Genomic DNA, 10,429 nt, shown 5'->3' on the forward strand with positions numbered 1-10,429 from the left:
AAACATTTCAGAAGGTTTTTAAATCTTCTCTCCTATCTATCTCAAATTCTCAGAAGGATAAGAATCCTCAAATTAGAACCAGAAGACCGAAGGTCTAAATTCTGCTGCAGTGGTATGACCTCGGGCAAGCTGCTTGCTTTCTCTAGCTTCTCCCTTGAAAATGAGGGACTGGAGAGATGGCTCAGTGGTTCAGAGCACTGATTGCCCTTCCAGAGGTCCTGAGTTCAAATCCCAGTAGTCACACGGTGGTTCACAACCATCCGTAATGAGATCTGATGCCCTCTTCTGGTGTGTCTGAAGACAGCTACAGTGTACTTATATATAATAAATAAATCTTTAAAAAAACATGAGGTATCTGGGCTTCCCTTCTAAAGTATTGTTGAACACTGGTGTTCTGCAGTTCCAAGACACTGACCAATAGAGCCATCGCCATCCCACCTACGGTTCAATGGGCTTATTTATAGTTAATGCTATTTTCATTCATTCAAGAAGCATCTGCTTGGGGCTGGGGATTTAGCTCAGTGGTAGAGTGCTTACCTAGGAAGCGCAAGGCCCTGGGTTCGGTCCCCAGCTCCGAAAAAAAGAACCAAAAAAAAAAAAAAAAAGAAGCATCTGCTTACACACACAAGTATCACAGGGACCAGTAACTCAAGCTCTCACCCTCAAGGATGTAGATGGGACAGAGAAAACATTGTACTGACACACTGTGAGGAATGCTATAATAGAAGTTATTACTATGCCCAATGGGAAGGCAGGAGAGGAAAATGTCTGCTGTTTTTAAAAATGCTGGGTAGGTAGATTTTGCAGATTTTCTTTTGGAGTCCTATTTGCTCAAGTATCAATAAACTCTCTCTCTCCCTCTCCTCCTCACACACACACACACACACACACACACACACACACACACACACACACGATCCTTGTCTATCTCAAAATATCTCTACGCAAGTGTTGGGGAGCATCTGTGAAGTGGGAGAGAGGGAATTGATTATATACATGAGCAAGACGTTGGCTTTACCCTGGTGGGTAGTGATGGAGAAAGGGAGCTATGAACATAACTAAAGGAGCAGGAGAGGAGAGTGATTTACGTAAGGTTCTGTGGGAGCTCAGCGTGGGGAGCCACAGTAGAGATCTACAGCTTCATGTTCTGACCGCTGTGGCAGAAAGAGTAACGCTCTGGAGTCTGTGGTCCTAGAGTAGGTGCCCATTCCCTGTGGCATCCATAAGTAGCCCCTGAGTACTTTGAGGTGGTGCGGGTAAACCTGGAGAGTACGCAGTGCTCCACTCGGAAGCTGTCTTTTCTCCAGTGTACTCATCTTTAGCTACAACTATGGACTCTACGAGAGAATGACGTATTTCTCCCTCAATGACTGTAGATGAAATGATGTGTGTGGAGACATTTAGTGACCACTAGAGCATGACTGTGGATCTGGATGAGGAAAGACATGAGCTGTCCTCTTAAAGAAATGACCGCCCAGCAGGCTTTTTGAGGAAGAACCCGGCAGCCCTCATGGATTGTGGCTTTTAGCAGAAGGGCCCTGTCCAGTAGCGATTTCTGGAACAGTGCTTAACAGTGATGAAAAATCGCATAGCAAGGGGAAAAGGAACAAAGTCGTGGGGGTGGGGGCGGGGCTAGCTCATCACAGAGCAGTAAGACCTGGCCCAGGGAGTCACCGGAAGAGGGGCGTTCATATCAGGTCGGGGCTGGGGATGCGTCACAGCACAATATGTGCCGACCACCAGCACTGTGGAGAATGTGGTAAAACGAGGCTGTTACTCCTTCTTCACCTTTGTCCCTCTTTCTTACCGTCCAGAGGGAAAAGTTGTAATGAAAGAGCTTTCAAAACAAACAAAGTGGAGCAAGGGAAAGATGAACCGGGCTGGCTTCCAGAACAATAGTGAATAGGACATCTGGGGTGGGTGCTTCGGATCGTCCAGTGAGGGAAAACTTCAGTGCTGCTGTGTTCCCCGCCCCCTCCAATGTCCAAACACAGAGTGTAAGGCAGCCTACCCTTCACACTGCCGGGTCTCAAAGTCCACCAGTCAGAGAAGGAGGGGAAAATCTGTGTGTGTGTGTGTGTGTGTGTGTGTGTGTGTGTGTGTGTGTGTGTGTGTGTGTGTGTAGGTGTTCTGAAAACAATGCAGAAAGAAATTTGGCTTTGGGAGAGAAAATGCAGTACATCAATCGCATAGCTGTACATGGTGTTACTGGAGGGAAGAGGGACCTGCAGAGCATGGCTGTGACGCAGAGCAGGGGTCCTGTGGCATTCTTAAATGGAGCAGGATTCATACAGCCTTTGGGGTATGTTATCTTGGAATATGTTTCCAGCCGTGAGTTCTGTCCCAGAGTATTCTGTGGGAGTGCAGATACCCAGAGAGACTGCTATGTGTGTCCTTAGTGCCTTCTGCATGCATTGAGTTGGGGCTACATCCAAAAGCATGGTAGCATTGTCACCTCTGGGTTTATAGCCCATCTCTGACACTCAGGTAAGTGTTAAATCCATACCATTTCTGGGGTTCAGCTTCTCCTTTATAAGTGTGAAAGCAGCGTCATCTGCAGATTGTTAAAGGGTTAAACAGGCTTATACCCTGAGGATACTGCTGACACCATAAAGTGCCAGGCACAGTATGAACCCCAATGGAACATCGTTATTATTAAACACCCACACTTAAAGGGTATTTAATGAAAAATAGGATACTATTCGGAAGACCACCATTGGAGAACACTTCCTGACCCCCATAGCTTCCTGACAATATGTTTTGAGTTAATCCAATATGTTAAATTGAAGATGTGTTTTCTGTTCAGGAGTTTGATTTCTTTTTTAAGATTTATTTATTTATTATATATAAGTACACTGTAGCTATCTTCAGACACACCAGAAGAGGGCATCAGATCTCATTACAGATGGTTGTGAGCCACCATGTGGTTGCTGGGATTTTAACTCAGGACCTCTGGAAGAGCAGTCAGTGCTCCTAACCACTGAGCCATCTCTCCAGCCCAGGAGTTTGATTTTTGAGGTAGACACACTGATGTAGACACGCCCAAGAATATCATAGGCTTGAAGCACAAAAGTAACGCATGCAAAAAAGATCTGGGTGTAAGGAGTCAAGTAAAATTGTGCTGCGTTTTGTATAGTTAATTTCATTCATGCAGTTGGCGTTTTAAAATTGGTTGCGTATGTATTCGTGACTGTTGAACCTGTCATATGCCTGCCTACCTAGAAAGAGGCCTTCCCTCTCTTTTTTGTAGATGATGTTCCGCCTCATGCATGTTAAACACACTCTGTGCAACTTACCTATATCCCGATCCCCGCAAAGGGATTTTTGTTGGAATGTCCAGGAATCCTTTTTATCATGTTAGATAAAGACCATGACGTTTTTCAATGGTTATAAACAGTAATATTTGAAATGTTAACATTGAATGCTATGGTTTGTACAATAAACAATATGTCTAAAGAAACATCTTACAGTAATATCTTATTTATAGAATTATATATTGGACAAGATACCAGTTACAACATTTAACTGTCTCTATTTTCCCATGGTGTAAGATATTCATTATGATTTCCGTTTGACAGATGACGCAGAATGGGAATAATGTCCAAAGGCACGCACACAGTTAGTGAATGGCGGTGCTGAAATCCAAGCCTACAATTATTAAATTCAGACTTGTTAGTATCATGACAAATGATCCGAAGCTAGTAAATTCAATAATTAATAAAAGTTATTTTTTTTCTAAAGCAGAGAGGTGGATGAAGCTAACAAGGTCAGGTGAAAAGAGGTGGAAAGGAAAATATGGCTGGACCTTAGAAATGCAAGTGACTTGGGAATGAGACGTGGACAAGAAGTGGCGCACATGAAACACTGATGGGTTTCTTTTGTTTTCTTCTAGCCATGAGACATGGCTGCCCAAAGAACAAATTGCTGAAGCTGTGGCAATAAAATTATTACCTGCAGAAAACACAACTGTGACGGCATGGAGAGTGGCAAATGGGACATCTTGAAAAAGCTGATCATGGTGGAGGATTTGGAAGATGTGCTGGTTTCTAGCAATTTCAACTGTGAGGGATTGTTGAAGGAATTATAGTAGCCAGTTCTCCCTTGAAAGGGGTGATGATTACTAAACTATGTAACCTGACACAGTTCCTCTGACTCAGCCGTGTTTATACACACCGCCTCTTTCAATCCCTGTAAAGACTGAACAGATCGAGAGTTACTGCTCCTCTTTTTATAGATAAATACAATGTATTTACGTACAGAAAACTAATATAGCAGCCCAGTATCCTTCTCTTTCAGGTCTGTCATTGTCACATGTAGTGAGGATGTGTCAGCGTGGATAGAATACTCTGATGTAGTTAAGTAGGAAAAAAAGGACCAATGATAATGTTCCTTTCCATTTTATCACTGAAATATATATTAAATGGACACATACTAGCTATTCAAACTTATAAGAAACTGTGCCATATAAAAATAATCAATAAAGGGCAAATCACCTCCCAGCCCTTTCTATTCGAGAAACACTTGACCCTACGTTTTAAACAGCATGCAGGAGATCTTTCAAAAGAGGACCTGCATCCTGAGTGAACTATAGCGACTCCCTCCTTCCTCTCCCTCTTCTTCTGAGACAGGGTCTTTCTGTGTAGCACTGGCTTTCCAGGAGCTCCCCATGTAGACCTGTTTGCCCCTGCTTGTCTAGTGATGGGATTAAAGGCTTACACTATCCCCAGCTCACTCTTTTTGACACTGATTTTTCTTTTTTAAATTCACTTCTCTATCAAGTCTGTTATGCCTTGTAATGTGCTGGTCCATGGCCAGGTAGATTCCCAAAGTCCCGAGATCCAGATTATCCATCAGTGAGAAATATGGGAGGGGTTAGACCGTGAAGTATGTGCTGAACTCACGAACCTAACAATGCAGGAAAAGAGATGTACTCTGAGGAGAGTATGCATTTTCTTGCTGTAGTGGTGTTATTATTTGCTACTTGGTAACTCAAAATTTGGGTAAATTCATCAGCAGTAAACCTAGAGGAGAAGCAAAATCCCAAACAAAAACAATAACGGTGAGACAAAGCCAAAAATCCAAAAGTGGAAAATGAGGCTGAGGATGTAGTTTCTCAAGACAGCTGAAGATTGTCCTGTAGTGGATCTGTAATGTTTGCCCGGAAGGTCATCTACTAACGGCTTGATCAGTAGCTGGACACTCTCAGGAGGGGGTCAGGGAATCTTTAGAAGATGGAGCTGTGTGTGTGTGTGTGTGTGTGTGTGTGTGTGTGTGTTCAGTCACTGGCAGTGTTCACTTAATGTTCCCTCTACTAGCTGTGAGTTAAGTGGCTTCTTCCTACCACACACTCCCTACCAATATGTACTGCTGTGCCTTACTTAGTCCCGAAGCAACCAGGCCAATCGACCATGGTGTGAAATCCCCAGAACTGTGATCCAAAACAAATCCTTCTTCGTCTTTGTGTGTTTGTCTCAGTTATTTGTCACTGTCATGGAAAGCTGTTAAGACGACAGTGAAGTAAGGCTTTGCACAAAGTGTTTGTTGACATTTGCCACCCATCTGGGGATTTCAGTGACATCACTAACACACGAAGCAGAAGATACTCATACGCCAAAGAACCAGCACCTACTTCAAAGTTAGAAGTTATTTTTAAGAGGATTTTGTTCAAAGAAAACAATTTGACATGTGCAGCTGTGCAAACGTTTGTTTACACAATCACGCTTTGAAGTGACTTTTCATCTAGATGTCTGTTTTCCTAAAATAATTTCAGTCATTTTTAATAGCCACGGTTGGTAAAAAAATAATCTTCAGCTGTTGGTTCCACAAGCCACTGAAGAATTTTGCAAACAGTTAATTCCAGTTTTACATTAAAGTCATCTGGTTCTTCAATGAGGAAGTCAATCCAGTTTGTTCCAGTTCACAGATTAATTTTGATCCACCTGACACTTTATGAATGCAAAAGTTAAGTTTCCAAATTTTATTTGTTGGAGGAGTAACATCTGATATAATTGTGAATACCTAGAAAATTTAATTAAAAACTCAACATTGAAAATGAAATCATGACTTTCTCTGGTAACAGTTTGAAAAGAAACTTTGGTAGAACACAACACCGTGTTAAAAACTATGTTCTATGGCTGGAGAGATAATTCAGTTGGAAAAGTGTTTGCCTTACAAGCATAATGAGCTGGGTGTGCTCCTCAGAACTCATGTAACAAACAAACAAGCCAAGTGTGATGGCAAATGCTTGCAATCCCAGTGCAGGGGAGGTGGATTCTTGAAGCTTACCAATCCCACTGCTGGATAGTTGAGCTCCGGTGCATTCTGGCCAATCAACTTTGCCTATTTAACTAGGTCCGGGCCAATGAGAAACCCTGTTTTAAAAATGGTACTGGATAAAAGACAACTGAGATTTCCCCCTCACTTGCATATGTATTCACACATATGGGTGTACCATACACATATGTACACATAGACCTATGTTCTAGCATGACATCTATGGATAATAAATGTACTTGGATTGAGTGTGACACACACACAGAAATTGTCCCCAAGTTGCTCTTTTACCTATTGAAATAAAACTGTTATTTAACTGTGGTTAAATCTCTCTCTCTCTCTCTCTCTCTCTCTCTCTCTCTCCCTCTCTCCCTCTCTCTCTCTCTCTCTCTCTCTCTCTCTCTCACACACACACACACACACACACACACACACACACACACACACACACACACAGAGTTTTCTTTGTGGTTGTGGAGATGAATCCGGGGCCCTTTGGATAGAAATATTTTTGTGTCTATTTAAGTAGTTGGATGTTTTGTGGTGATGAAGCTAATGGTAAAACACAAAATCTTCAGCCTGACAGTGTACATTTTTCTTTGTTATGCGTCCTTAAGTAGAGCATGTAAAATGTTTGAGATTTTTTAATTACTTGGAACGTCACTAAATGTAAACTATGTTCAAGAAACCTTTTTGTTTTGCTTGCATTTTGTTTAAAATCAGTTGAAAGCACTTAGTCAAATTAGACAATGAAAGGACCAGCCAAACCATTAGTCAGCTTCCTTAGCCTTTAAAGCATGTAAGTTGCAATAATTAAGAACAAAACCCGTAAACACAGGAAACTAATATTTATCCATATAAAAGCAGAGGAGGAAACATACCAGTTAATTGATGGAAGCTCATATAGTGATTAATTCATTGTGTGGAAAAACTCAATTGATAAGAAGTTTACTTTTAATCTGGGCAGTTTATATTCTACTGTGAAATAGACTGCAACCGGGAAGGCCTATGATTTTGTACAGTCTACTTGATTAAATACTTAGAAGGATTTCTACTTAGAAGCCAGAGCGAGCAGCAGAAGAACATCTAGATGGCAAGTTCTAAACCTGCTGGGTGAGGAAGTAAGAGTACAAAACAAAATGACCGTTGAAGAAAACTCCCCGGCTGAGGACAAAACAGTGTTTGTGGAAATATTCACACGCCCGTCTCAGATATTACACATTTCAATTTTAAACGTTAAAAATTTAAAGTGGCATCTGTTTAGCAGACCCACAGAGTGCTCAGCAGGACAGAATACAGACGCTTCTGCAACATTTCCATAGAGTCAAAATTAAATAAGGTTCAAATGAAACTGTCAGGAAATACAACTTATCAGTCATGAGTTCAACCGTAAAGAAAACAGGGAACTTTCTGGGTAAGCTTTTAAAAGTCCATATTAAAAAGTAGAAATTGCAAGTGATGTGGTACTACAAACTGATATAGCTAAGGAACTGATTAAGAGTATGTACAAACACACACGCACACATACCATATACACATAAACACACGCACACATACACTGTCACACACATATGCACACATACACACACATACACTGTCACACACATATGCACACATACACACAAACACATACACTGTCACACACATATGCACACATACACACAAACACATACACTGTCACACACATATGCACATATACACACAAACACATACACTGTCACGCACATATGTACACATACACACAAACACATACACTGTCATACACATAGGCGCGCGCGTGCGCGCACACACACACACACACACACACACACACACACACACAGAGCTGTGGTTCTGTGTCCTCTGCTAACTCCATCAGGTGGTTCAGATGCTGCCACTGCATACTGGCCTGGAAGATGAATCAGAGTCCAGAACAGGTTGGGTCTGCAGGATCCTGGCCCGGCTGGGAGTGAGTGCAGGTGGAGGGGTGGGAGGTTGGGGAGGTGTGGGGGTGGAAGTTAGGGGATGGTGAGGCTTATCCAAGGGTTCCTGTGTTACAGCTCTTTTAGACATGACTCAATGAAACAGCTATTTAAGACAATCTACAGTGAAACAGCTTGTGCGCCTACACTTCATTAAGGGTGACCAAGGGCTATATATGAACCTTGGAGAGTGGGAAGTTGTTTCCGGGGTGAAAGTGAAGTCGTTGGCTGGAGTTTAACGTACTGTGAGTGCTTCATGTATGTGGAGAGGCGCTCTAGGATCCCAGGTACTTGCAGGGCAGGTTCTTATTGGGAAGGAGGAAGTTGAATTTGTAGGTTTGCCAAGGACTATGTGACCTTCCTCTGGGAGAAGACTGGGATTAGGCTCCCCAGACAAGGCCAAAATAAGGGAGGGGGGAGTCCTCCATTTTATGTTGAACTCAGAGGAGCTACCTGGACATGGTAGACTTCAACCTGCACCATCACATATGCAAACACATTCCCAACATACACATATACACACATACACACAGACACATACACATTCACATATACACACATACATGTTCAAACATACATATACTCACACACATATATATCAGGCATAATTGATATTTTATCAATTTTCTTAAATAATTAATGTAAGTTTCAAAGTTACGCTAATAAATCCCGTGGGGGAGAGACCTGGACCCTCAGAAGTGCAGACAGTCCTGAGAACTCAGAGGAGACTACTCCACGCCCACATTCCCAACCCAAGAAGAAATTGCCTAGTGCCATCTCTGTCTCCTGGGCACAGGGACCTAGGAGCAGTCAGGGGCAGGACCCTTCAGGTTTCTGCCTGTGCCAAGAGCTGAAAGTGAGTCGCTGAGAGCGCCTACACACCTGAGAGCAGAGCTCTCTGTTCCCAGATCAGGCTGAAAGAAAACAGGTCTACAGGAGTGCTGACACATAGGCCTACAGGAGGATCAAGCCACTGTAAGAGAAAGCAAGACAAGTTAACACCAGAGACAAGCTTATGGCGAGAGGCAAGTGCAGGAACCTAAGCAACAGAAACCAAGACTATTTGGCATCATCAGAGCTCAGTTCTCCCACCAAAGCAAATATTGTATATCCAAACACACTGGGAAAGCAAGATTTAGATATGCAATCACATTTTATGATGATGATGGAGGACTTTAAGAAGGATATAAATAACTCCCTTAAAAGAAATACAGTACAACAAGGGTAAACAAGTAGAAGCGCTTAAGGAGGAAAAACAAAAATTGCTTAAAGAATTACAGGGAAACACAACCAAACAGGGTGAAGGAATTGAACAAAACCTTCCAGGATTTAAAAATGAAAATAGAAACAATAAAGCACAGAGACAATCCTGGAGATGGAAACCTAGGAAGAGTTCAGGAGTCATAGATGCAAGCATCAACAACAGAATACAAGAGATAGAAGAGAGAATCTCAGGGGCAGAAGATACCACAGAAAACATCACTATGACCATGAAAGATAATGTAAAATGCAAAAAGCTCTTAGCCTGAAACAACCAGGAAAAGACAGGACACAATGAGAAGATCAAACCTAAGGATAATAGGTATAGGAGAGAGTGAAGACTCCCAACTTATAGGGCCGGTAAATATCTTCAACAAAATCATAGAAGAAAACGTCCCTAACCTAAAGAAAGAGATGCTCATAAACATACAAGAAGCCTACAGAACTCCAAATAGATTGGACCAGAAAGGAAATTCCTCCCAGCACATAATAGTCAAAACACCAAATGCACAAAACTAAGAAAGAATATTAAAAGCAGTAAGGGAAAAAGTTCAAGTAACATAAAAAGGCAGAACTAAACTTCTCACCAGAAACTATGAAAGCCAGAAGATCCTAGGCAGATGTCATACAGACCCTAAGAGAACACAAGTGCCAGCCCAGGTTACTGTATCCAGCAAAACTCTCAAATAACACAGATGGAGAAACCAAGATATTCCATGACAAAACCAAATTTACATAATATCTTTCTACAAATCCAGCCCTACAAAAGATAATAGATCAAAAACTCCAACACAAGGAGGGAAATTACACCCTAGAAAAAGCACGAAAGTAATCTCCTTGTCACAAAACCAAACAAAGAGAGACAGACATACAAACATAATTCTACCTCTAAAAATGAAAATAACAGGAAGCAACATTCACTATTCCTTAATATC

The sequence above is a fragment of the Rattus norvegicus genome, chromosome 2 (genome assembly GCF_036323735.1).
Source record: "Rattus norvegicus strain BN/NHsdMcwi chromosome 2, GRCr8, whole genome shotgun sequence".
Classification (NCBI taxonomy): Eukaryota; Metazoa; Chordata; class Mammalia; order Rodentia; family Muridae; genus Rattus; species Rattus norvegicus.